Source organism: Mesocricetus auratus, unplaced genomic scaffold (assembly GCF_017639785.1).
Source record: "Mesocricetus auratus isolate SY011 unplaced genomic scaffold, BCM_Maur_2.0 contig_3477_pilon_obj, whole genome shotgun sequence".
NCBI lineage: Eukaryota > Metazoa > Chordata > Mammalia > Rodentia > Cricetidae > Mesocricetus > Mesocricetus auratus.
This window is the reverse complement of record NW_024434081.1, coordinates 2848-30365: the sequence shown is the minus strand read 5'-3', so window position 1 is coordinate 30365 and position 27518 is coordinate 2848. Positions and strand designations below refer to the sequence as shown.

Here is a 27518-nt window from a genome sequence, read left to right as displayed (position 1 = left end):
ATGGCTCTGGTAGCTGCTGAGGCAGTGCAATGTAGAATTAATCAGGCACGAGAGTCCCCGATTCTGCGTGGCTTGGCGTGTAGTGGCAGTGGCAGCACGCAGAGCGATCACGGGGAGGGGGGGCAGCTCCGGGCAAGGAGCGGTGGCCGGGGGCGCTCAGGGGCCCCGAGGAACAATGGCGCTGGGCCCGTGGGGTGCGCTGCTGCTGCCGCAGCTGCCGCTGCTGGGAGCACTGCAGGGACGCCCAGGGGTCACACGCAGCGGCTGACTGTGTCCTGCGCAGGGTACACGCAGCAGTCGACTGCTGCGGTGTCCGCGAATGGGCGAACAGCACGCGGCAGCTGTGAGCAGCAAGCGTGGGGGCGCTGGGCGGCAGAGGGTCTGAATAGCTTGGCAGCCAAGGCTGCAGCACCCGGTGGGGCAGCAAGGCTTGTGGTGAAGGGAAAACAGCTCCGTGCGGGGAGGCCAACTCCTCTCTTCGCGGTTCAGCTGCAGGTACGCGCAGCGGCAGACTGGGGCGGGGTCCCCACAGCACACGTGGGAAGAGTGGTGGAGCCGAGACCGTGGCAATGTAGCCTCCCTGGCCTCGCGGCTGGAGCGAGCCCCGCTGAGGTGCCAATTAGCACTCACCTTGGGGATGTCGATTTCAGGTGTTTTCCAAGGCATGGGCTGTAATTCCAATCCACTCCTGCCACCAGATATAACGATACTCGATACTATATAGGGAAAACAATATATTTATTTACCAGAGAGAGAGAGAGTCGCACAAGCTGGGAGTCAGAAGCGTGGCTGGCTTCCAGCAGAAAAAAGGGAAGGTCCTTTTCCTTTCACTTCCTTTTATCTCTACCTTGACCCTGCCCTGTTGGGCACGGTAGCTTTGTGGCTTGACTCCTACACACTTCATTTGTGTTTTGTATCCCTCTGAGGGTGTCTCTGTCTCTCTTACTCTATTTTGCTCTGTGTGTCTCTCCTTGTTATTGGGGGGCATTGGAGCTACGTGAGATTAGTATGCGCCATGCATGTGAATGACACTTTAAAGAGATCATGAGGTTTGTCAGTCTGTATCTCCAACAGGCATTCTTCATTCCCAGAAAATTTGTGGAAGAGCACCAAGCTTATGGGAAACTGCTGAACTGAACAAGACAGAGTTCATATACTCCAAAATTATAGCTTGGAAACCAGCATAGGTCTGATCCAGACAGCATGAATATGGGTGTCAGTTAGGAGGACTGGTTAATCTATGTGGCCTCTGTTAGTGAATCAGGATTTATCCCTATTTCATGAATGAACTTTGGGAGACCAGTCCACACAAAGGAAACTGTCTCAGCCTAGACAAAAGGGAGAGGCCCTAGGCCCTGCTCCAAATGATATGACAGACTTTGAAGAACCCCCATGGAAGGCCTCACCCTCCATGGGAAGCAGAAAGGGACAGGAAAGGGGTTTGGTGGGGAGCAGGGGAAATTGGTGGCATCATGGGCATGGCTCATTTTCCATCATCGAGATGCTCTCAAGGAACAAAATCCATGCCAATTTCCAAGGCCAAGGTTAACTGAGCCAAGGTTATTCAATGATAGAAAAAAATGGAAATAGGAAAGGATAATGAGGACAACACAGGATAGAGAAAAGACACTGCTAGCCACCTGACCAGTGAGTGCACAGTTGCCATTCACCAGGTGTAGATAATGGACACAAACATTCAATCAGCCCATACTGCCTCACAGAAATCTTACACTGCCACAGAGGCCTTTCCTCCCCTTCCTGTAGTACATTCCTTCTGTTTACTCCAAAGCCTTTTCTGGAAGATCAGTAATTTTTCTCAACAAATTTGTGAAAACAATTGAGTTACAGTAATTTTATGTCCTTTTGTTCTAGAGAGCTGGGTGGAAATCTAGGAAAATCAGGGTAGCATACATTAGTTGATGGATACAAAATAAACAGGCACAGTACTGTCTCAATAAAAATGGACTTAATCATCATTAAAGATACTTCATGAATGAGTGAAAATATAAATTTGCATAAAGTGACAGAGAGATGTCTCAGTTGTTAAAGGCTAGGCTCACAGACTAAAACGAATATGCATAAAGGGTACACATAGGTGCACACAAACACTTACTTGTACATATAACTGCCTATATTCAGAGTCACCCACAGCAACACATATCAATACACATAAAGGAAAGTTGGTCACATATGTACAGATTAGGCCACGAAGGGCATATACACACACACCCACAAGGGCACACTAATGTGCAAAAGAGAGGCAGCAGACACATAAGAGTCCTTGAAGAAGATAACAGTGGATGATCACACAAATGAATGATTTAGATGGGTTTCTGGCTGGTTACAAAAGTGTCTTCTTTATGGTTGGACACATGAGCAGCCTGCACATGCTTACTAAGCCTTCCTGATTCTGCTCAGCACTGGGGTCACAAATCTCTCATGAAACTCATTAAAAAGTATATTCACCTCCTCACGGGACACTTACCGGTCAATCTGCTCCTCTAACAGCTTTCTTTTCTTGAGTCTCAATACGTACATTTTTTTCAGTGGATGCAAAACTTGTAGGATCAGATGTTGAGGAAACTGAAAAACCATCCAAAAATGATGGGTTCCATTTAGCCTCCATTTGCCAACTCTACTGCCAAGTACCACCATCCCAGAACAGTACCAGGCTCTCCAGAGAGTCCAAGACTGCAGCTCACAGTAACTAAGGCAGAATCACACAGAGGCAGGACAAATCAAAACAACAACCAAATCCTGTAACAACTCAAACTACATCTGAAAACCATGGCACCAAATGTGGTACTTTGCCCCCAAGGAAATGATGCAAATCCCACCTATGCTTAACTTTTCACAGTATAGGGAAAACATCAGTGTGCATATGGTAAACATTGAATAAGGGCAGAAGACACAGCCACAATGAATCAGTTCTATGAAACACAGATGTGTGAAGCAATTACCACCACACCTGAAGCCCTGGGGTGCATGGTATTCCCTTTGAGAAGCAAACCATTTTTAGATCTAAGGGATACTGATGCTGGCAGGATAACATTTGGAGGGGCGCAGTGTGGTTCATTCCTAGGAAAAGAGTTCAAGAGGCACAAGTCCAAAGTTCACAGGCAGGCTACTTGCTAAGAGACAGACAGGCTAAAACAAGAGCCCTCACTTTGGGTCGATGACAAAGAGGACAGAATCAGTCCATCTCAAGCTGCATCAGGCTCTTACATATAGTAATCATTCTCCTCAGTCAGCCACTTGAACTTTGTCAAGGCTTCAGTGAGCTCGACGTGCAATTTCTGTAGTTCCAACATAATCTGCATATGCTCTGTCTTATGTCTGTCTTTGAGTCTGAGATTTGTTAATTGTATGCAGCAGAAGGATGTGTTCTGTCTGCAAATCCATTCTGTTTACCTGTGTCTTTTATGGGCAAGATAAGACCATTAATATTGACGGATATTAATGACCATTGATTGCTCATTCTTGATTTTTTGGAATGGTTGTTTGTGTTAGAATTATATGTGGATTTCCACATCTTTTCTCTTTGGCTGCTCATAAACTGGGATATTCTATTGCATATGTTTTTCTGGTTGTTAATTTTCTTGGGTTGTAGTTTACCTTCCAGAAATTTCTGTAGGGCTGGATTAGTGAGTATGTATTGTTTGAATCTGCTTTTTTAATGGAATTTCTTGGTTTCTCCCGCTATAATAATTGAAAATTTTGCTGGATATACTAGTCTACACTGGCATGCATGGTCTCTTAATGTTGGTATAGTATCTATCCAGAACCTTCTGGCATTCAGAATTTTCATGGAGAATTCAGATGTGATTCTGATAGGTTTGCCTTTATGTTTTCATGTGATATTTTTCCTGAGATGCTCTTAATATTTTTTATTTATTTTGTATGTTTGGGGTCTTGATTATTCTGTGGAAAGGAGACTGTTTTTTGGTTCACTCAATTTGGTGTTCTGTAACCTTCTTGTACCTTCATTGGCATGTCTTTTTTAGGTTGGGATAGTTTTCTCCTCTTATTTTGTTGAATATGTTTTCTGCCCCTTTGTGATGGTTTCCTTCACCTTCTTATTCTATACCTATTATTCTTAGGTTTGGCCATTTCACATTTTCTCGTATTTGCTGGATATTTAGTGTTGTTGGAATCATGCTTTTCTTTGCTCAATAAATCTATTTTCCCTACTGTGTCTTTAACACCTGAGATTCTCTCTTCCATCTCTTATATTCTGTTGGTTATGCTTGCATCTTTGGTACTTGACTGTTTGACAGCTTTTCTATTTCCAGCCTTCATTCAGACTGTGTTTTCTTTTATGGAAGGTGAGTATTTATTAAGTTGTTTTATAAATTTACATTTGTACTTTTTTATTTTCCAGTTTAAATTTAGATAAGAAACGAGGTTGCTTCACAAGTCAGTTCCAGGTCCCTCTCCCATTCCCTCCCCTCCTCCCGTGCCCTTCCCCCATCCCCCCCGTTATCCCCTCATTCCCCCAGGGAGGGTGAGGCCCTCCATGGGGGTGTCCATAGTCTGTCATTTCATATAGGGCAGGGCCTAGACACTTCCCCAAGAGTTCAGGGTGAGAGTGCATCTCACATTGTTCTATGGGAGTCCAAAGTCCGTGTGTATACTTGGGATGGGTACTGATCTGCTGCCCAAGGCTCAATAGATTGCCTAGGCCTCCTCACTCATACCCAGATTCTGGGGGTCTTGATCAGTCCCATGGTTTTAATGTCTCCATTTCAGCTTTCAACCTTTGCACTGTGGAAATATTTTTGTTATTTTTGGTTTCTGTTTTTCCTCTCTTCCATTTGTTGTAATTTTTTATTTGGTTTGATTTTCTTCCATTTCTTGCTTGCATTTTATTGCATAATTTCGTTTGTTTTAATTTTCCATTTCTTTAAGGTTTTTTTCATAACCACTATGAGGGCCTTTATCATCTTCCTGAAGTTGATTTTAGGTTCTGTCTCTTGTCTGCTTCATCAACTTGGGCTGTTCTCGTCTTTCAGGTATAGAGTTTCTAGATACTGGGTATTCTGTTGCTGGGTGTGTTTTTATGTTGTCTCTTTCACATAATTTCTTCCAGTGGTTGCAAAAGATATTTTTTCCTTTCCTGATTGTTATATGACCACAGTTCCTTTCCACGTTTGAGTGAGCAGCTCCAGTACTCTGGTGAATTTACTCTTGCATGGATGGAGACAGTACTATTACTAGGACCTTGGCAATCTTTGGTGTGGCTGGACCCTGTTGGGATTGGATTATCAGTGTGCAGTCCCCAGGTCTCTGGTGGTTCTGCTCTGGGCCCTGGAAGCCAGGCTGGAAACAGTCCCACCCTTACCTTGCTTGCCCTGTGTTTGCAGAGTGGGATTTGGATGCTGGCCGTCTCTGGATGCACTGGCTCCTTCCAGTATGGGAACTGCAGTATAGGCTAGTAGTGCACAGATTACCAGAAGGCAGACTGTAAACATGACCAGGCCTACCTATTCCCATGTGTGGAGAAAGGGACTGTGGTAATGGAAGTCTCTGTGTGCAGACCCCAGGTCTCTAGTCATTTTGCTTTTCTGATACACAGAATGTAGCTTGAACCCAATGTCAGGCTGTGTGTCATTTATTTTTTCATATTACACATTAGACTATGGGTATTATTGCCATTCACATCAAGACATTTACCATATGAATATTAAACATTTTATAATGAAACAATTTTTGTATAATGGATAACCATGCAATGCAAATATGTGGATGTACATAGAGAAAACATATATGGGAACATACACCCAGTTTACTTTTAAGCAATAGCACATTCAACTTATTCTAGTCATTGATATGTCTGGTCTATAAATCATTTCCATCTGTCTTTAGGGCACAAAGTGTTGAGTTTTCCTAGGTACAGAATTTCTTTCTTTTGGAGGCAAGACTGTTTACCATTCCCATAGATCTTAGGGAATTCTAACTTTCAGAACTGAGATTCTGCTATATCAATTGCATCTTCTGTTCTTTGTGTGTCCATGGTCAGAATATTCTTTGGTCAAGTTAATTTTTGCTTCTAAGACAAGACTGTTAGGAATCCAGACTGTACTAATTGAACATTGAGTAGAGAAACTTTATCACTCTCCATTTGCATCTTGAATTTCTGCAACCTCATATCCATGGCAGGAATTAATAATCTCTGCATATATTCCTACCTAGAAAGAAAAAGAAAAGAAAAAATAGATAATGTCAATAATCCATGTAGGATATATTTGCAATTCAATGCAATATCACATAATATGTTCACATGGTATATTTTGAACACATGAACTAATGGGGAACTCTCTGGCAAAGAGTACTCATATTCAGGTGGATTTTTTGAACAAATTTTCAACAACAAAAACTTAGGTGGTTGGAATTGAAGTGCCTTCATTAACAACCAAAAGTATTAAATTGGGTTCAGGAATGTCATGTTTAGGTTTGAGTAGACATAGTATTTGATGCTGTTTCCAACAGTGGCATTTCCACTATTCAAAATAAACTTGAGAGACAATATAAGCATTCTCATATCTGCAAAACTGTGAAATAATGGAATTTTATATTGGAATATGGAAATCAAAGGGATGTTTTTGGAGATGTTGGTGAGGAATCAAGTTCTCACTGTGCCATGCTTGTAAGAAGTTTATTACTTACCCAGTGTGAGCTCCCACTGTGATTCCATGCACTCTTTCAAGTACACGTGTCAGCTTTGATTTAATTAATAATCAGATTTAATTGAAAATGACTGTGCAAAGTATAAAGCAGGTTGCTGAAGTCACAAACCCAGGTTTTATAGATAACCCTTATCTGCTGGAATAAAAGATCCCCCAATGCAGGAAAGGAAAAACTGAGGGTTGGTCACACTAATGTTTCATGGTTTTTGCATCTCTGTTTTGTAACAAGTCACAAACTGAGGACATTTTTAAGCTGCTTTCCAGGCTCTGAGTGTGAAAGCATGGACTGAAGGTGATTTTGCTTACACACAGAATACCTCCAGGAAGGTAAAACTTTAAGATAAACTTCTTGAAAGGATCCATAAAGAAGGGGATTGACAGATGGCTTTATATATGTATATATATATATATATATATATATATATATATTATTGAGCATGTAACTTTCAGTTTCCTCTCCCTCCACTTCCCCCATGCCCCAAATCTCCCAAGCACTCACACCTACTACATTGCCCTCCACTCCCGAGGGAGGGCAAGGTCCTCCATGAGGGATTTTCAGAGTCTATCACATCATCCCAGTAAGGGCCCAGGTTCTTGCCCATGTGTCCTGGCTGAGAGAGCATCCATCCACGTGGTATCGGTTCCCAGAGTCCTTCTACATGCCAGGAATAAATACTGTTCGCCTCTCCAAGGACCCACAGATTGCCAAGGAATCCTCTCTGTCACCCAGGTTTGGTGGGAGCGTGTCAGGATCAGTCCCATGCTGGCCCCTCACTCTTCAGTCTAGGATCCATGTGTTCCCCCTTGTTTAGGGCAGCTGTCTCTGTGGGTTTTGCCAGCCTAATCTTGATTCCTTTTGTCACCACTCTTATTTGCAACTGGGTTCCAGGAGTTCAATTCGGTTCACAGCTGTGGGTGTCTGCCTCTGCCTCCATTAGCCACTGGATAAGAGTTCATGCTTGTCCTTTTGTGACTGGGTTACCTTACTCAGGATGGTTTCTTCCAGTGCCAGCCATTTGCCTGTAAATTTCAAGATTCCATTTTTTGCTGAGTACTACATTGTGTAAATCGTACCTCATTTTGTATCCACTCTTCAGTTGAGAGGCATCTATGTTCTTTCCAGGTACTGGCTATTACAAATAATGCTGCTATGAACATAGTTGAGCAGATGTCCTTATTGTATGAGGGTACATATTTTGGGTATATACCTAAGAGTGGAATTGCTGGATCTTGTGGTAGACTGATTTCCATTTTTCTGAGGAATCTCCATATTCATCTCCAAAGTGGCTGCACAAGTTGTCATTCTCATCAGCATTGGAGGAGTTTTCCCTTTCTCCACATCCTCTCCAGCATAAACTGTCATTTGTGTTTTTTATTTTAGCTATACTGACAGCAGTGAGATGGTATCTCAGAGTTGTTTTGATTTGCGTTTCCCTAATGGCTAAAGATGTTGAGCATTTTCTCAAGTATTTCTTGGCCATTTTGGACTCCTATATTGAGAATTCTCTGTTTAATTCTGTACCCCATTTTTAATTGGATCCTTTAGTGTTCTGGGGACTTCCTTCTTGAGTTCTTTGTAAATTTTCGAGATCGTCCCTCTGACAGATGTAGGGTTTGTGAATATGTTTTCCCATTCTGTGGGTTGTCATTTTGATTTGTTGACTGTGTCCTGTGCCCTGCAGAATCTCCTCAGGTCCCATTTATTAATTGTCGATCTCTGTGTCTATGCTACTGTTGTTATATTCATACCAATTCATTCAAGGATACTTCCCACTGTCTCCTCTAAGAAATTCAGTGTGGCTGGATAGAAGTTGAGGTCTTAGATCCATTTGGACTTAAGTTTTGTGCATGGCAATAGACATGGCTCTATCTACATTATTCTATATGCCAGCATCCAGTTATGCCAGCACCATTTGTTGAAGAAGTTTTCTTTTTTACATTGTTGTTCAAATCCATGTGGGTTAATATCAGGGTCTTCTATTTGATTCCTTTGGTCTACCTGTCTGCTTTTGTACCAATATCAAGCTGTTTTCAGAACTATAGCTCTATAATAGAGCATGAAGTCATGGATAGTGATGCCTCTGGAAGTTCCTTAATTGTACAGGTTTCCCTTGGCTATCCTAAGTCTTTTGGTTTTCCATATAAAGTTGAGGATTGTCCTTTTGAGGTCGGTGAAAAATTGTGCTGGTATTTTGCTAGTGATTGCATTGAATCTGTAGATTGCTTTTGGTAAGATTGCCATGTTTACTACGTTGATCATACCTATCCAAGAGCATGGGAGATCTTTCAATTTTCTGGTATCTTCTTTAAAGACTCAAAGTGTTTGTTATACAGGTCTTTCACCTGTTTGGTTAGAGTTACCCCAAGATATTTTATGGTGTTTTTGGCTATTGTAAAGGGTGATGTTTCTCTGATTTCTTTCTCATCCCTTTTAGTGTCTTTATATAGTTGGGCTACTGATTTTTTTGAGTTAATTTTGTATCCTGCCACTTTCCTGAATGTGTTTATCTGCTGTAGGAATTTTCCTGGTAGAATTCTTTGGATTGCTTATGTAGACTATCATATCGTCTGAAAGTTTGATTTCTTCCTTTTCAATTCGTATCCCCTTGGTGTCCTTTTGTTGTCTTATTGCTCTAGCTAGAACTTCAAGTACTATATTGAAGAAATATGGAGAGACTGGACATCCTTGTCTTGTTCCCGATTTTAGAGGAATCGCCTTTTGTTTCTCTCCATTTAGTTTGATGTTGGCAGTTGGTTTGCTGTATATAGCTTTTATTATGTTTAGGTATGTTCTGTTATCCCTGATCGCTCTAAGACCTTTATCCTGAAGCGGTGTTGGATTTGGTCAAAGGCTTTTTCAGCATCTAGTGAGATGATCATGTCATTTTACTTTTTCAGATAGTTTATATGGTGGATTATATTGATGGATTTTCTTATTTTGAACCATCCCTGCATCCCTGGGATGAAGCCTTCTTGATCATGGTGTATGATATTTCTGATGTGTTCTTGGACTCAATTTGCCAGTATTTTATTGAGTATGTTTGCATCAATATTCATGAGGGAGGTTGGTGTGTAATTCCCTATCTTAATTGTGTCTTTGTGTGGTTTGGCTACTAATGTAATTATATCCTCATAAAAAGAGTTTGGCAGTGATCCTTCTGCTTCTTTGTGTGCAACAATTTGAAGAGTATTGGTATTAGCTTTTCCTTCAATTTTTGGTAGAATTCCGCACTGAAACCATCTGGCCCTGGACTTTTCTTGGTTGGAATAACTTTTTATGGCTGCTTCTATTTCTTTAGGGGATATAGATCTGTTTAAATTGATTATCTCTTCTTGATTTAATTTTGTGAAGTGATATCTAAACAGAAAATCATCCATTTCTGATAGGGGAAGTCCTGTGTATATGTCAATAAAGCACTGTTGGCCAATAGGGAAGCAAGATAGGTGGGACTAGGAGTCAAGCAGGATTCTGGGTAGGAGAAACACAGGGAGTCAAGATGTAACTGCCATAGGGATAAGAAGCCCAGGAACTTTGTTCCGGTAAGAGAAATCTGTAGATTAACAATTATGGGGTAAATACTTAAGTCAGAGCTATCCAATAAGAAGCAAGCAAGGCCAACAGCTTCATAATTAATATAGCATCCTGTGTGTTTATTTGGGACTGATGTGGCTTTGGAACCAGGCTGACGGGAAGGCATCTCTTTACACATTTCCTTTGGATTTTCCAGTTTAGTGGAGTACAGATTTTCAAAGTATGACCTGATGATTCTTTGGATTTCCTCAGTGTCTGTTGTTATGTCCCCTTTTTCATTTCTGATTTTGTTAATTAGCATGTTCTCTCTCTTTTAGTTAGATCTGATAAAGGTTTGTCTGTCTTGTTGATTTTCTCAAAGAAACAATTCTTTGTTTCATTGATTCTTTATATTGTTTTGTTTGTTTCTATTTTATTAATTTCAACTCTCAATTTGATTATTTCCCAGTATCTACTCCTCCTGGGTGAGTTTGCTCCTTTTTGTTCTAGAGATTTCAGGTGTTCTGTTAATTCTCTAGTGTGGCAATTCTCCAGTTTCTTTATTTAGGCACTTAGTGCTATGAATTTTCCTCTTAGAACTGCTTTGAAAGTATCCCAAAGGTTTGGTTATGTTGTGCCTTTATTTTCATTCAATTCTAGGAAGACTTTTATTTCTTTCTTTACCCATGGTGATGCAATTAAGCATTGTTCAATTTCCATGAGTTTTTGAGGTTTCTGAAATTTGTGTTGACGTTGAATTCTAATTTTAAGCCGTGGTGGTCGACAGGATACAGGGGGTTATTCAATTTTTTTGTGTCTTTTGACGTTTGCTTTAATGCCAAGTATGTGGTCGATTTTAGAGAAGGTTCCATATGGAGTGGAGAAGAATATATATTCTGTTTTGTTTGGGTGGAATGTTCTACATATGTCTGTTAAAACCTATTAGTTGATAACTTTTGTTATTTCCATTGTTTCTTTGTTAGGTTTCTGTCTGGTGGACCTGTCCAGTGGTGTGAATCGAGGGTTGAAGTCTCCCCCTATGATTGTGTGGAGTTTAATGTGTGATTTGAATTGAAGTAATGTTTCTTTTATGAACATGGGTGCCTTTATATTTGGGGCATATATGTCCAGAATTGAGACTACTTCCTGATGGATTTTTCCTATGATGAATATGAAATGACCTTCTTCCTAACTTTTGATTAATATTAGTTCTAAGCCAATTTTGTTAGATATTAGAATAGCTACACCCTCTTGCTTCTTATGTCCATTTCATGAGAAAGTCTTTGCCCAACTCTTAAACTTGAGGTAGCATCTGTCTTTGAAATTGAGGTGTGTTTCTTGTATGCAGCAGAAGGATGAATTCTGTCTTCATATCCATTCTGTCAGCCTGTGTCTTTTTTATAGGTGAGTTAAAACCTTTGATGTTTAGGAATATTAATGACCATTGATTATTGATTCTTGTTTGCTTTGGGTCTGTTTTTGGTGGTGGCTTTATTTGTGAGTTTTTATTCTACTTCTGATTTCTGGTAAAGTTAGATTATCTATTGCCCTTTTTATTTTGAGTGTAGTTAACTTCATTGGGTTAGAGTTTTCCTTCTAGTACTTTCTCTAGGGCTGGATTTGTAGATAAGTATTGAATACATCTGGTTTTGTCATTGAATATCTTGTTTTATCCATCTATAGCGATTGAGAGATTTTTCTGGGAATAGTAGTTTTGTCTGCAATCTGTGGTCTCTTAGTGTTTCTAGAACATCTATCCAGGACCTTCTGGCTTTCATAGATTCCATGGAGAAGTCTGGTGTAATTCTTATACTTTTGCCTTTATATGTTACTTGGCCTTTTTCCTTTTCTGCTTTTAATATTCGTTCTTTATTCTGTATGTTTGATGTTTTGATTATTATATCATGAGAGGACATTTTTGGTCCATTCTCTTTGGTTTTCAGTAAGCTTCTTGTAGTTTCACAGGCATCACCTTCTTCAGGTTGGGAAAATTGTCTTCTATGATTTTTTTGAATGTGATTTCTGCACCATTGATGTGGGCTTCCTTTCCTTCTTATATAACTATTATTTTTAGATTTGGTCTATTGACAGCATCCCATATCTCATGGATATATTGTTTTTTATCATTTTTAATTTAATTTTAAATAGCTTGTTTTACATGTCAATCCCAGTTCCCTCTCACTCTCCTCCTCCCGCACTCCCCTTCCCCCACCCTCCCACCCTATTGCCAAATCCTTCCACATAGGGGATATTTAGAGTCTGTCATTTCACTCTGGGTAGGGTCCAGGCACTCCCCTAAGAGTCCAGGCTGAGAGAGCATCCCTCTTTGTGCTATAGGCACACGATGACTGTTTGTATTCCAGGGATAGACACTGGTCCACAGCTCAGGGCCCCATAGGTTGCCCAGGAATTCTCGCTGACACTCACATTTGGGGGTCCAGAGCAGTCCCATGCTGGCCTCCCCACTGTCGGTCTGGGGTCCAAGAGCTCTCCCCTGTTCATATCAGCTGTCTCTGCTGGTTTTGCCAGCCCAATCTTTGCCAATTTGCTCATCACTCCTCTCTCTCTGTCACTGGGTTCCTTGGGTTCAGTTCAGTGATTAATTGTGTGTTTGCTTCTGCTTCCATCAGTCACAGGATGAAGGCTCCCGGATGGGTATAGACATCACGTTCATTATCAGGGATGGGCATTCGAGGCGGTCTCTCCACTATTGCTTAGTTTGCCAATTGGTGTTATCCCTGTAGCTCACTCGAGGTCACTCTGGTGCCTGATCTGTCTTCTATCCTATGATTCCCTCTTCCCCCTTTTCTACCCCCACCCACTCAACTTCCTGTTCCCCCATGACCAACTCTCTTCCTCTTCACCCCTCTCTTCTTCCCAGCTCCCACTACCCCCCACCCCTCTCCGTGTTCCGAATCCATTCAGAGGATCTTATCTCAATCCTCTTCTCTTGGGTACTATGCATATATGCATATCGTTTAGGTTCTTTCCTGTTTCCCTGACTCTCTATCAGTGGAAGTGCAGACTGGCACTATGCTGATCCATGTCTAAAATCCATATATTAGTGAGTACATACCATGTTTGTCTTTTTGCGACTGGGTTACCTCACTCAGGATGGTTTCTTCCAGTGCTATCCATTTACCTGCGAATTTCAAGATTCCATTGTTTTTTTCTGCTGAGTAATACTCCATTGTGTAAATGTACCACATTTTCTCTATCCACTCTTCAGTTGAGGGGCATCTAGGTTGCTTCCAGGTTCTGGCTATTACAAATAATGCTGCTATGAACATAGTGGAGCAGATGCCCTTGTTGTATGAATTTGCCTCATTTGGATATATGCCTAAGAGTGGAATTGCTGGGTCTAGTGGTAGATTAATTCCCATTTTCCTGAGGAATCTCCATACTGATTTCCAAAGAGGCTGTATGAGTCGGCACTCCCACCAGCAGTGGAGGAGTGTTCCCCTCTCTCCACATCCTCTCCAGCATAAATTGTCTTCGGTGTTTTTGATTTTAGCCATTCTGACAGGAGTAAGATGGTATCTCAGAGTTGTTTTGATTTGCATTTCCCTGATGGCTAAGGATGTTGAGCACTTTCTTAAGTGTCTCTTGGCCATTTTAGCCTCCTCTATTGAGAATTCTCTATTTAGTTCTGTACCCCACCTTTTAATTGGATCCTTTGGTATTTTGGAGACTTGTTTCTTGAGTTCTTTGTAAATTTTGGAGATTAGCCCTCTGTCAGATGTAGGGTTAGTGAATATCTTTTCCCATTCTGTGGCCTGCCTTTTTGTCTTTTTGACTGTGTCCTTTGCCTTACAGAAGCTTTTTAGTTTCAGAAGGTCCCATTTGTTAATTGTCGATCTCAGTGCCTGTGCCACTGGTGTTATGTTTAGGAAGTGGTCTCCTGTACCAACTCGTTGAAGAGTATCTCCCACTTTCTCTCCTAAAAGTTTCAGTTTGGCTGGATTTATGTTGAGATCTTTGATCCATTTGGACTTAAGTTTTGTACAAGGCGATAAACATGGATCTATCTGCAGTCTTCTGCATACCAGTACCCAGTTATGCCAGCACCATTTGTTGAAGATGCTTTCTTTTTCCATTGTACAGTTTTAGCTTCTTTGTCAAAAATCAAGTGTTCATAGGTGTGTGGGTTAAAATTAGGGCTTTCGATTCGGTTCCATTGGTCTACCTGCCTATTTTTGTGCCAATACCAAGCTGTTTTCAGGACTATAGCTCTATAATAGAGCTTGAAGTCAGGTATGGTGATGCCTCCTGAAGATCCTTTATTGTATAGGGTTGTTTTGGCTATCCTGGGCCTTTTGTTTTTCCATATAAGGTTGATTAATGTTCTTTCCAGGTCCTTGAAGAATTGTGATGGAATTTTGATAGGGATTGCATTGAATCTGTAGACTGCTTTTGGCAAGATTGCCATTTTTATTATGTTGATCCTACCAATCCAAGAGCATGGGAGATCTTTCCATTTTCTGGTATCTTCTTTGATTTCTTTCTTTAAGGACACAAAGTTCTTGATATACAGGTCTTTCACTTCCTTGGTTAACATTATCCCCAGATATTTGATGCTGTTTTTGGCTATTGTAAAGGGTGATGTTTCTCTGATTTCTTTCTCAGTCACTTCATCATCTGTATATAATAGGGCCACTGATTTTTTTGAGTTTACCTTGTATCCTGCCACATTGCTGAAGGTGTTTATCAGCTCTAGGAGTATCCTTGCGGAGTTTTTGGGTCACTTATGTAAACTATCATATCATCTGCAAATAGTGAAAGTTTGACTTCTTCTTTTCCTATTTGTATCCCCTTTATCTCCTTTTGTTGTCTTATTGCTGTAGCTAGAACTTCAAGTACAATATTGAAGAGATATGGAGAGAGTGGACAGCCTTGTCTTGTTCCTGATTTTAGAGGAATTGCTTTGAGTTTCTCTCCATTTAGTTTGATGTTAGCTGTTGGTTTACTGTATATTGCTTTTATTATATTCAGGTACGTTCCTGTTATCCCTGATCTCTCTAGGACCTTTATCATGAAGGGGTGCTGGATTTTGTCAAAGGCTTTTTCAGCATCTAGTGAGATGATCATGTGGTTTTTCTTTCGCAGTTTGTTAATATGGTGGATTACATTGATAGATTTTCTAATGTTGAACCATCCCTGCATTCCTGGGATGAAGCCTACTTGATCATGGTGGATGATTTTTCTGATGTGTTCTTGAATCCGGTTTGCGAGTATTTTATTGAGTATTTTTGCATCGATGTTCATGAGGGAAATTGGTCTATAGTTCTCTTTCTTAGTTGTGTCTTTGTGTGGCTTGGGTATCAAGGTAATTGTAGCCTCGTAGAAAGAGTTTGGCAGTGAGCCTCCTGCTTCTATTGTGTGGAATACTTTGAGGAGTATTGGAATTAGCTCTTCTTTGAATTTCTGGTAGAATTCTGCACTGAAGCCATCTGGGCCTGGGCTTTTTTGTTTGGGAGACTTTTGATGACTGCTTCTATTTCATTAGGGGTTACAGGTCAGTTTAGATTGTTTATCTGTTCTTGATTTAGTTTTGGCAAGTGATACCAATCCAGGAAATTGTCCATTTCCTTTAAATTTTCAAATTTTGTGGAGTACAGATTTTCAAAGTACGCCCTGATGATTCTCTGGATTTCCTCAGAGTCCTTTGATATGTCCCCTTTTTCATCCCTGATTTTGTTAATTAGCATTCTCTCTCTGGGTCTTTTGGTTACTTTGGACAGAGGTTTATCTATTTTGTTGATTTTCTCAAACAACCAACTCTTTGTTTCATTGATTGTTCTCAGTGTTTTCCTGGTTTCTACTTGATTTCAGCCCTCATTTTGAATATTTCCTGGCATCTGCTCCTGCTGGGGGAGTTTGCTTCTTTTTGTTCTAGAACATTCAGTTGTGCTATTTATTCTCTAGTATGACTGTTCTCCAGTTTTTTCATGTGGGCACTTAGTGCTATGAAATTCCCCCGTAGCACTTCCTTCAAAGTGTCCCATAGGTTTGGGTATGTTGTGTCTTCATTCTCATTGAAATCGAGGAAGTCTTTAATTTCTTTTTTATTTCTTCTTTCACCCAGGGTGCAGTTGAGCATTATTCAATTTCCATGAGTTTGTAGTTTTTCTGCAATTTGTGTCGTTGGGAATTCTAATTTTAAAGCATGGTGGTCACATAAGATGCATGGAGTTATTCCAATTTTTTGTAGCTGCTGAGGTTTGATATGTTGCCAAGTATGTGGTCGATTTTAGAGAAGGATCCATGTGGTGCCGAGAAGAAGGTATATCCCTTTGTATTTGGGTGGAATGTTCTATAGATGTCTGTTAAAACCAGTTGTGTCATAAGTTCTATTAGTTCTTTTGTTTCTTTGTAAAGTTTCTGTCTGGAGGTCCTGTCTAGCGCGGAGAGCAGAGTGTTGAATTCTCCTACTATTAGTGTGATAGATTTTATGTGCATTTTGAGCTTTAGTAATGTTTCTTTCACGAATGTAGGTGCCTTTGTATTTGGGGCATAGATGTTTAAAATTGAGACTTCATCTTGATGTATTTTTCCTTTGTTGAATATGAAGTGTCCTTCTTCATCTCTTTTGACTGATTTTAATTTGAAGTCTAATTTGTTAGATATTAGGATTGCTACACCCGCTTGTTTCTTGGGACCGCTTGATTGGAAGATCTTTTCCCAACCCTTTACTCTGATATAACGTCTGTCTTTGATATTGAGATGTGTTTCTTGTATGCAGCAGAAGGAAGGGTTCTGTCTTCTTATCCATTCTGGTAGTCTGTGTCTTTTTATAGGCAAGTTGAGGCCGTTGACCTTGAGGGATATTAATGACCATTGATTGATGGTACTTGTTTGTGCTTGATTTATTGTTAGTGAAGTTATTTTGTGTAGTTTCTCCTCCATTTTTCTTTTGGTGTTTTGTAAAGTGGGATTATATATTGCCTGGGTCTTTGTGAATGTAGCTATCTTCCTTGGATCTAGGTTTTCCTTCTAGCATTTTCTGTAGAGCTGGATTCATGGATACATATTGTTTAAATCTGGCTTTGTCATGGAATATTTTGTTTTCTCCATCTATGGTAATTGAGAGCTTTGCTGGATATCGTAGTCTGGGTTGGCATCCTTGTTCCCTTAGCGTTTGTAGAACATCTGTCCAGGATCTTCTGGCTTTCATCGTTTCCATTGAGAAGTCAAGTGTAATTCGGATAGGTCTGCCTTTGTATGTTACTTGGCCTTTTTCTTTAGCTGCTCTTAATATTTTCTCTTTACTCTGTAGGTTTGATGTTTTGATTATTATATGGCGAGGTGACGTCTTTTTCTAGTCCAGCCTATTTGGTATTCTGTAAGATTCTTGTATTTTCATAGGGATATCTTTCTTTAGGTTAGGGAAGTTTTCTTCTATGATTTTGTTGAATATGTTTTCTGTACCTTTGAGTTGTATTTCTTCGCCTTCTTCTATATCTATTATTCCTAGGTTAGGCTTCTTCACGGTGTCCCATATTTCCTGGATATTTTGTGTTAAGGATTTGTTGGTTTTGAGATTTTCTTTGGTTGATGACCCTATATCCTCTAATGAGTCTTCAACACCTGAGATTCTCTCTTCTATCTCTTGTATTCTATTGGTGATACTTGCATCTGTAGTTCCTGATCGTTTACCCAGCTTTTCTATCTTCAGCATCCCTTCATTCAGTGTTTTCTTTATCATTTCTATTTCAGCTTTCAATCCTTCAACTGTTTGAGTTGTTTCCTTAATTTTTTGTTGTTTTTTCTTGATGCTCTTTAGATTCTTTGAGAGATTTGTTTATTTCTTGAATTTTCCCCCTTTTAATGGATTTTTTGTGTTTTTTCTTCTATTTCTTTAAGGGATTTCCTTGTTTCTTCTTTGAGGGTCTCCATCATCTTCCTGAAATAATTTTTAAGGTCTGTCTCCTCTTCTATGTAGTGCTTTTCAGGTCTTGCTGGTGTTGGATCCCTAGATTCTGGTGGGGTCATGTTGGTGTTTCTATTGCTGAGTGAGCTCTTATTCTGTCTTCTTCCCATCTCTTCTTCCAGTGGGTGCTGTTGGGGTCTTTCCCTCTCCACTAGTCTCCTTCCTTCCTTCCTTCCTGCAGCTGAAGGTGGGGATGCTGACACGGAGTTTGGGGCCTGGAAGGGCTGATGTCTTTCCTGAAGCTGGACTCACTAGGGTTGGCGTCTTGGAATTGCTGACGTCTTCGCTGGGTTGGTGGGTCTCCTGAAGCTGTACTTGCTGGGGTTGGGGTCTTGGAAGGGCTGATGTCTTTCCTGTGTGGGCGGGTCTTCTGGATGCCAGGAGCAGCCTGGAAAATCAAGCGGATGGGTGTTGGGTGGGCGGTCTCCAGAGACCCTATCTCAGCTGAAGTTGGACTCGCTGGGGTTGGGGTCTTGGAAGGGCTGATCAGATATATTGTTTTAAACATTTGTTGGATTTAATAATTCATATGTCGATGAAACTAGTTCCTCTAGTTTATCTTCAGTGCATGAGATTCTGTCTTCCATCTCTCATATTCTGTTAGTTATGATTGCATCTGTAGTTCCTGATTGTTTATTCAGCCTTTCCAATTACAGCATTATCTCAGTTTGTGTTATTCTTATTGTCTCCATTTCAGTTTTCTATGTCTTGTATTCTATTAGTGATACTTGCATCTGTAGTTCCAGACCGTTTACCGAGCTTTTCTATTTCCAGCATCCCTTCATTCTGTGTTTTCTTTATCGTTTCTATTTCAGCTTTCAATCCTTCAACTGTTTGAGCTGTTTCCTTAATTTTCTTGGTTGTTTTTTCTTGGTGCTCTTTAGATTCTTTGAGAGATTTGTTTATTCCTTGAATTTTTCCCCCATTTCATGGATTTTTTTGTTTGTTTTTTCTTCTATTTCTTTAAGGGATTTCCTCGTTTCTTCTTTGAGGCTCTCCATCATCTTCATGAAATAATTTTTAAGGTCTGTCTCCTCTTCTTCATCTATGTAGTGCTTTTCAGGACTTGCTGGTGTTGGATCCCTGGATTCTGGTGGGGTCATGTTGGTGTTTCTATTGCTGATTGATCTCTTATTCTGTCTTCTTCCCATCTCTTCTTCCAGTGGGTGCTGGTGGGGTCTTTCCGTCTCCACTGGTCTCCTTCCTTACTGCGGGCTGAAGCTGGGCTCCCTGGAGTTGGGGTCTTGGAGGGGCTGATCTCTTTCCTGAAGCTGGGCTCGCTGGGTTGGGGTCTTGGAGGGGCTGATCTCTTTCCTGTGTGGGCAGCTCTTCTGGAATCCGGGAGCGGCCCCGAAGATGGAGGGGGATGGGTGATGGGCGGGCGGTCCCAGCCGGAGACCCAATCTCACCTGAAGCTGGGCTCGCTGGGGTTGGGGTCTTGGAGGGGCTGATCTCTTTCCTGTGTGGGTGGGTCTTCTGGCAGCCGGGGGCGGCCCCGAAGATGGAGGGGGATGGGTGATGGGCGGGCGGTCCCAGCCGGAGACCCAATCTCACCTGAAGCTGGGCTCCCTGGGGTTGGGGTCTTGGAGGGGCTGATCTCTTTCCTGTGTGGGTGGCTCTTCTGGATGCCGGGAGTAGCCCAGAAGATCGCGGGGGGATGGGTGATGGGCGGGCGGTCCCCGCTTGAGACCCAATCTCACCTGAAGCTGGGCTCCCTGGGGTTGGGGTCTTGGAGGGGCTGATCTCTTTCCTGTGTGGGCGGCTCTTCTGGCAGCCGGGGGCGGCCCCGAAGATGGAGGGGGATGGGTGATGGGCAGGCGGTCCCAGCCGGAGACCCAATCTCACCTGAAGCTGGGCTCGCTGGGTTGGGATCTTGGAGGGGCTGATCTCTTTCCTGTGTGGGTGGGTCTTCTTGTAATGACTTCTTAATGTGGCACCTAAGAGCATGTAAAAGCACAGTATGCTCTTTCATTGTATCAGATCACATTACTTTCACAGTTAGAAAGCCCTTATAAAACAGGTATTGTTGGCATTTGAGAAGCAGAGGCAGGTAGATCATGGAGATTCATGCATTGCTGGTTTACAGTTGGAGTTTAAGGTTAGCTGGGATTACACAAAAAACATATTCCCTGGGTGTGTGGAAGCAGGAAATAAGAGAATGTGGTGTAATACAGATTAAAAATAAAGAGCATCATTTAAAGTATTATGACCACTTACCTACATTAGAAAAATATGCAGAAATATCTTTTGTCTTCTTGGTTCAACTAAGCACTCTGTCCACGGAAATATGTCTAAGCTTATTTATGGTACTTGTGTTTACTTATTTTGAGACCTTAGTTCACAATGTTTCTCTGTATTTCCCTACATCACCAAGTAGAACACATTGAACTAGATTTCAGAGAGTTCCTCCCTGTTTCTCCAAAGTACTAGATTTAAACTTGTGCACAAAAACAATTGTTCCACCTTATGGTGATATTTTGTTTATGCTCTAACAAATAAATCTTGTCCTAAAATCAGAGAGAAGATCTAGGCACTAGGTAGCTTTAGTGACCAGGCCGTGATGGCAGACACCATTAATTACGCATTTGAAATATGGAAATGTTCAAGTCCCCCATACATTACAAGAGATTGAATCATTCTAAAAGATAATCTGATCATACCTTTAATCCCAGCACTGGGGTGGTGGGGACAGAAAGTGGTGTGGCTCAGCAGACAGAGGAATATAAGGCAGGAAGAGAGCCAGCTCACCCAATTCAGTCTGAGGATTTCTAGAAACGGCTTTGCCCCATTTTGACCTGAGGATTCAGTAGAGGTAAGAAGTCTCACTTGGGACTGGGTCTTTGATTCTCTGATCTTTCAGCATTAACTCTAATTTCTGACTCTGGTTTATTAAGACTAATTAGTATTCTGGCTACAAATCATGTTGTTCATTAATTTGTCTTCTGTTTCAACCCAGTGATGTAACTGTGGAGACTTCACAGGATGAGGGTCAATATCTGAAGCTTACTTACAGTGCTTTGTACTCAGAAATGATGGCATAGGGTTACAGTACTCTGGTATCTGAGGCTGAGAACAGCTTGTTTGCTCCTTTCTTGGAAAATTATATCTTAAGTGTATTTCCTTTTGGCAAATTTAAGACTTCCAACAAATTTGATCTTTAATGAATTATTTAACATATTATTTTAAGGTACTTTGGTCCTGATCATTCAGTTCTATTTTTGCTCCTGAGATTTTGCTGGGAAATGATTCACAGTGGCATTCAAGTTACACTCACTGAAAATGTTTTCTATATATTTTCATTATTATTTGACTCTGCATGAAAATGGAGAATCGCTTGAAGAATCCACTACCTTTAACTAGTTAGTATAGTACTGAGTTAGAAATCTAGGTACTTTCTAAGTGATCTCTTTCTCAAATGCAACAATCACTGATTACCCAGACCTGCTCACCTGTGAAGCCAAACAAGGAGCCTTGGATAACAGAGAGAGAGGAGACAGTAGTTAAAGATCTGATGTGACAAATTCACTTTTGCCACATTCGGTTTCACTATAAATAATTCTAGAGATATCCACTGACAAAGATCACAGTATTATCCTACTATAGCTACTAGAATTTCCCCATGAGAATTGACAGTAGGAGGCAAACTCATTTGATAAGAATATGCATGTGATTCATGCATAGTGTGTTTAGGATCTATTTCAAGATCCATGGTTCCCTATCCCCCAGAAACTGGCTAGGTTTCCAGTGCCAGACATAATTTCCCTTTTGTTGAACAGGACTTAAGTCCACTTAGAAGCTGTTGGTTACCACCAATTTATTTGCTCCTCTCCTGCACCCTTCATGTTATCATTCAGGGTAGATCATTATTATGTTGCATAATTTTCATACCTGGGTAGAATTTTGGTTCCCTCCCTTAAAAATTGGATGTTGCCTTATGATAACAGGAAAGCTAGCCCCCGGGGAGGAGGCTTTATATTCTGTTCCACATCAAGTCTACTGTATGTGACTGAAGCATATGGCTTTTAAACTGTAGGGTCTCACATGCTACTACTTGGAGGGGTGGACAACGACAGTAGACTCTACACTTTTGGAAATCTAAAGGACAGCAGGCACCAACAATATCAAAGTAGGCTGTTGTTGGTGCTCTGTGAGAAATCTGTGGTTCTTTTGATGGGCATCATCAGCTGAGATGGAAAATTTTCTTTTATGCTCTAACAGTGAATCCTTACATAGAATTAGATGTATTATAGGCATTTTGCGATAGATGATAAAAATAAGAATCCTTATGACATTTTCAGGAATCCGTACTGTTAAATTTATCCTTCTCTCTCCTGTGTTTGTCTATTCCTTCTCCATTAATCACACACACACACATACATCTATATTGAATTTCCCCTTTCTTACATCATGGTTTCCTTTTTTTTCCTACTGTCCATTGATCCACCCACTTTTACTTGACTGGTTATTACAGTTACTTCAGGTTCTGTACTTCCATTTGAAGACTTGGAGTTAGGAACTTTAACTTTCTTTCTGGGTCTGACTTGTCTCATTCAATGTGATCTAATTAGAGTCACTCATTTATCTGCAAACATCATGATTTCAATTTTTCTTACAACTGAATAGTATCACATGGTGACACATATTCCAATCCCAGTTTTCCACCCACACTTATGCATGTATACACACACGCCTTATGTTTTTTGTGCATGCACTGCTCAAATACTCACTGCATTCACCACTGTAAGTCTACACCACTGTGTTCCTCTCTATTGATTTTGCTTGAGACACAATGGATTAAGCAGGGACTTGTGTGAGACTGAGGATTTTGAACTGTGTGTTGGAGCTTGGGCTTAGGAGAAGACTACAACTAAAGACAATATATCTCCTCTTAAAATGCATCCATAGCAAGGATTTGAGAGTTAAAGGTGGGGCTCTGTGTGTCTTTCCCTTTCATAGACTGATTTACTGACTAAGGTCTATGGAAGTAAGTACAGCTGTGGTTGGTTACTGATTACAGCAGCTGTATGGATACTAGAGAATGGCATGTATTAGGCCTTCCTTCTCTTTCCCATTTTATTTCGTTTCTTCCTCCTCTTCCTCAGTGTTCCCAGAGCCTTTGATTGAAGGTAAAATTGTATAATTGTATAATTGATGTTAGGCCATGCAACATATACCCATAGATATATTTTGTTTGTATTCATACAAATGAAGTTTGCATGAATATTATATTAGTTGTAACTTTTTTATTTTTGACAAAAATGCAAGTGTAGCGATATTTTGTTATAATCTTAGCAATGAGCTTGCCTGACAATCAGACTGCAGAGCTAAGCCACTAGTTAGGCACACTCCTAGTTAAGATCAAAGTCACTAGTTATTCACACACCTAAGCCACTAGTTAATCATAGAGACAATGCAGAGGCAGCCATGCATTTAATATCAGCACTAATGAGACAGAGACCGATTGATCTTTGTTGGATGATTTCCTCCTTGGCCTATATAAGAATGACTTAGTCTAAAAGAGAAAGATAGCTCACCCCTTTGATCCCTACAATTAGGATCAAAAGCCTTTAATCCCAGGACTAGGGAGGTGAGAACAGGATTGATGACTGGTTGGAGAGAGGAATATAAGGCAGAAGGAGACAGGAGCAGTACAATGTGAGGTTTGGTGGAGATCATTGCACACTGAGGATTCATTGAGACAGTATTGCCCATCTTTACTGAGATAGAGGTAAGAGCTAGGGGTTGGTCTCTTTTCTTTCCTAATCACCAGGCAATCTTTTTTGTTAAATTACAACAAAATATCACTACACATACATTACTTATTTTCTACATCTGGTCTTGGCATTCACCTAGGTGTAGGTTGAAGCAATGTGTAGGATGAACTCACAGGTTAGCTATTAGCATGCACTGACCACTAACTTATTGAGACACATACTTTGGAGGTGTTGGAGGCATGGTTTTTCTGTGATTGTGGAGGCTGTCCTGGAACCAGCTATTGTAGACCAACGTGGTCTCAAAGTCACAGAGATTTGTCTGCCTCTGCATCCTGAGTTCTAATATTAAAGGGTGTGCACAACAACTGTCTGGTATTTTTTCCTCCTTTTCTTTTTCGATTTTGTGTTTGGGATTTTGAGACAGGGTTTCTTTATATTTCTTTGGAGCCTGTCCTGGAACTCAATCTGTAAATCAGACAGGCTTTCAACTCACAGTAATGAGCCTACCTTTGCCTCCTCTGTGGTGAGACTTCAGGCGTGAGTCTTCTTTTCAGAATTCAAGTTCCTGAAATGTGTCTCCCCAAGTCACATTTGCAGTACTTAGTTTGGCTTGTCATGAGTGTGTTGGCCATGAGATACTGGCTTCTGAGTTTAGCTGTTATCTTTTGCTGTAAAATGTAGCCCAGGAATCTGGTGGCCAAGTCAAGGTTAATCTGCCCATCTTTTATTTAAAGGATTCATACTAACTGTGGGGATCAGATACTGGGGCACAGGGACCTTCTAGTTCTAGTTCTGGTGTGGGGTGGCAGCAAGTGTGTGGGGAATCAGTGCAGAGTAGTTCAAGTGTACCTCAGAGCTGGAGTTGTATGGAAGACAGACTGATTCAGCGGTAGTGACTGGTGCATTTTTGCAGGGCCATTTATATGTAAACAGAAGTTGGGAGAGGTTTGGATTTTAGAAGTTTGCAGGGAAAGATTGTAGAATTGAGAAAGGCAGAGGAGTCAAAGACATTGGATTCTGGGATACCAAGTGAACAAAAGATTTAAATATCAAACACCAGCTCACAGGTAGAACTTCTAGGCCTGTAATGAGGGGAATAATGGGTTAGAGTTCTAAATGTGGAGGAAATGTCCAGATACTCAAAAACTACCCACAACCACAGGTTCCTGGTCAGGAGTCATGGGAAAGTCACCAGTCATCAGCACAGTGACAGGAAATGTTTATAAGAAATCTGGCACTGAATTTCTGCTGTGGATGTCTTACCATTATGAATAAATTTCACATTATATGAACTTGACTATTCTTCCCATTTTATGGACAATCATTGCAAAAATATTCTTATGGAACCATCTAGTAGAATACATGAATTTATACCTTGATATTTGCAAACAGTTCTCTTTGCTACCATAGAAAGGACAAACCTCTTTAAGGATACAGTCATACATGTTCACTTCTATGTTAAATCACTTCCCTATTCAAACAGTGGCACATAAAAAGTAGGAAGTTGGCATTCCTAACCAGGAAATGTAATCAAATCCAAAATTACCATTTTTTGTCTTCCATGGACATAGTTGTAACCACTGACATTTAAAATGGAAATTTTTACCTAGCATTAATTTTTCATCTGAGAAATATGCACTCTTAAGTAAATATAGCATTCTGAAGAGTGTTTTGACAGCTTTGTGGCAAACTTTAATCTCACCACTGGTTAGGCAAAGACAGCTAGATCTCAGTGAGATACAGGCTACATATTCACCATGCTTAGTTCTACAACTACCTGGGCCTCATCATGAGAACATTTCTCTGAAAACAAAAAAGAAATTTGTATTTTTGTGCTGAGTCCTTAATGTTGCACTCCTTAGCCTGGAAAAGCACAGGATGCTCTTTCATGGTACCAGGTCAAAGTATTTTACCAGTTAGAAAAGGAGTTATAAACCGGGTGGTGTGAACAAGGGTCTGTAATCCAATTTTTAAGTATACACCCTGATATCTGATTCCAGGTTTATTAACACGAATTAGAATTCTGGAGAAAAGGAGGCCCGATTGTGTGCCCGCCAAAGTCTGACAAAATGGATATGTCTTTGGACAACATCATTAAGCTTAACCGGAGCCAGTGAGGCTCTCATGGTGGAGGCCAGGGTTGCAGCAAGCCCGGCTCGCAGGGTGACCTCTGAGGGGCCATGCAGGCCTCCATGCAGGGTAATAGAGGTAGTGGGCATCTGAGGAACTGGCCCTGTGTCTCTGGCAGCACTACAGGCAGCAGCAGGAACAGGCTGACTCCCTACAGCAGGAATAAACAACTTCCTGACAAGTGGCCGGAGGACCTCTTCCACAGAGGCTTCTTGGGAGAAGCCGGCATGGAGATGGGTGGAAAGCTGTTGGTGTCAAAACTTGACTGCAGGTTGTCAGACGCAGATATTCAGGAACTCTTCGCAGAGTTTGGAACACTGAAGAAAGCTGCTGTGCACTACGATCGCTCTGGATGATGTTTAGGGAAAGCGGATGTGCATTTTGAACAGAAGGCTGATGCCCTGAAGGCTATGAAACAGTACAATGGTGTCCCTTTAGATGGGCAGCCTATGAACATTCAGCTTGTCTCATCACAGATTGACATGCCAAGAAGACATGCACAGAGAATGAACAGAGGTGGCATGACAAGAAACCGTGGGTCTGGGAGTTTTGGTGGTGGCAGCACCCAGAGAGGGACCTGTGGAGGCAGCCGTGGAAGAGATGGAGGTACCAGCAGGAACTCAAAGCAGCAGCTTTCTGTTGAGCATTTGGATGCACAGCTGGATGTGTACAATGCACAGATAGACACGAGTTAAACAGCTGACCAAATCCACAGATGGAACAGAACCCAGAAGCCTCGTCTATGATCCATAGAGGGAGGGTGGGCAACTGGACTGTGCAGAAAAGGTGGGTTTGTTCTTCATATCCCTCTCTGTCTCTCTTTTCCTGATTTTTATATAGGACATAAAATCTCATGCAAAGGCTTTTTTTTAATTCTGAAAATGAACTGTTTTGTACCGAGTTATTTTGGGGATAAATTTTACTGGCTGTTCTTATGGAGAGGGTGGCATTTTCACCTTTGCCATAAAAAACTAAAATTGTGTGTAAAAAATATTCTGGCGACAAAACCAGTTGTGTTTTAGTTTGTTGTGTGGTGATACCTAGTAGTGCGAATGTGGACTTCCCTCAGGAGGAAGGTCAATGCCTGCAACCTGCCTAGGGTGATTTGCACAGAGAATGGAAACTTCAGAGTTACAATGGTCTGCTTTTTGTGGGTGAGAACTATTTGTTTGCAGTCTTCCTTGCTCCTCCTCAGGGTTTGTTGGAAAGTTACTTGTTAAGTGTATTTCTTTCCAGCAGATTTTCATTAAATTTGTTCAATGTTAAATTAAATAACTGATTTAGTGTGCTTTTGTGATCCCAAATTTTCACTTCCATTTCTACACCTGAGGTTTGACTTGGATGTGATTGGAAGTGGCATTCAAACTGGACTCACTGAAGATGCTTTCTTATTATATTAAGTTTTATTACTATGCATGACAACTGGGGAATCACTTGTAGAATCCTGTATCTTTATCTACTTGAGTACAGTTCTGTGTAAACAATCCACATGCTTTCTTTCTGAATGATCTCTTTCTCATGTTTGGGCCAACTAATCACCCAGATCT

At 41.0% G+C, this 27518-nt stretch overlaps 1 pseudogene; it reads left to right on the top strand.

Moving 5' to 3' along the window:
• LOC121138550 lies at nt 1–27052 on the top strand (annotated as a pseudogene).
• The last annotated feature ends 466 nt before the right edge of the window (nt 27053–27518 follow it).